Source organism: Aplysia californica, unplaced genomic scaffold (genome assembly GCF_000002075.1).
Source record: "Aplysia californica isolate F4 #8 unplaced genomic scaffold, AplCal3.0 scaffold00435, whole genome shotgun sequence".
Lineage (NCBI taxonomy): Eukaryota > Metazoa > Mollusca > Gastropoda > Aplysiida > Aplysiidae > Aplysia > Aplysia californica.
The window spans coordinates 463,628-465,237 of record NW_004797705.1 but is presented as its reverse complement, the minus strand read 5'-3'; positions in this window follow the sequence as shown (position 1 = coordinate 465,237).

Sequence of the window (1,610 nt, the reverse complement as noted above, 5' to 3'; positions counted from 1 at the left end):
CACACACACACACACACACACACACACACACACACACTCACACTCACACACAGACACACACACAGACATACACACACACATACAGAAAAAAATGAAGAAGGGTTGGGGGGGGGGGGTATTTTTTTAACGCTTTAATGAGTTTAGATGTGTAATTGTATTTGTAGAATCTCTCAAATATCAATACACTTCATTCAGAGAGTGATGGTATGTTTGTGTCGAGATTGAATTGACATTTCTGATTTGGCTCAAGTTTTTTTTACAAATGTATAGCGTCTTTGTATAACCTTAAGAGCTCTTTATTCCAATAGTGGTCATAAATTCCCCGGATGAGAAGCAAAGTAGTTTTTCGTGTGTCCAGTTGATTAAAAATAACCTTCAATTTTTAGCAAAAATCATGAACATGTAATTTCCAACTACGTAATATCAGAATAATTTCGGATAATGAAAAGTTACAACCACATCTCATCATAAAAAGAATGTAATTAATTTGCAGGTTCCCGTCTCGTACTTACTTAATAGGAAGATGTCGACGTGAATTAATAATAACTCTATAAAGGCAGGTATAATGTTGCACGCCCCCATCAACACAATTTAGATAATCTTGGAGGTGGGGTGCAACGACCTTGTGCCTGTCTGTCTCTCTTCACAAAGCCAGCCCAAGCTAATACGGCGGATACACACATCTCAACATGAAGACGGAGATACTTCATTAAAAAAACAACCCTACCCAGCAATGGAAAGTTCATGTCTTCTGCGTCCGACGGCAAAGAGCACCACTACTGCACCGCAGATGACCGGCGACAGTGTGGAGACAGTAGCGCGCTTCGCTGCCACACACAGAAGACCAGAATTCGATTCCCTTGTGAGGATAATTTTTAATAAAGTATCTTCATTTTTTTTCCTGCTGGGACGTTGCCTCCTTCTCAGCCCGGGTTGGCCCCAAACAGGAACCAGGTCGAAGCCCAACTACTAGATCTAGATGATCTAAATTGTAACAATGTCGACGTAAAAAAAAAACCAACAACACTTCACCGAAAAAGACCTTCATTGAAAAAAAAACCCAACTTCACTGAACAAAAAACATTAAAGAAGTTGGTGTGATACCTCTATGGGACACGAACCCAACATAAATTAACAACAAAATTCTTCAAAAGGGATGTTAGCCGGTTGTTGGTGCGTGCTCTTGTGAGATTTGCTCTGTCTTTGTCAAACATCTGACGTCCTGATCACTCTTTCTTTTTTGTTTTTGTTACTCTCTTGTTTCATCTCTAATCTTCGGCACATAATATAATCTTATCGTGTTGCAAGTGCCGTAAAACTCTTACTAAACCTTAAAAAAACCGAAAAGGGAGGTTCACTCTGAGGGACGCCTCTGGGTAAAATGTACATCGGTTAGGAATGTAATGCTTCTAAAAAATCTAAGAGAGATTTTCATTCTTCTTTTGTTATGGCTTCACAGTCCTTTTAATACAAGTCATTCTGAAGTCGGGCTAAGAGTCAAGCAGGAGCAAGAAATAAGAAACGAACACAGCATGAGACGATAGGTACATGTATTAATTAAACACGTCCAACTGAGAAAGATGTTCACGTTTGTGTATGTGTGTGTGTGT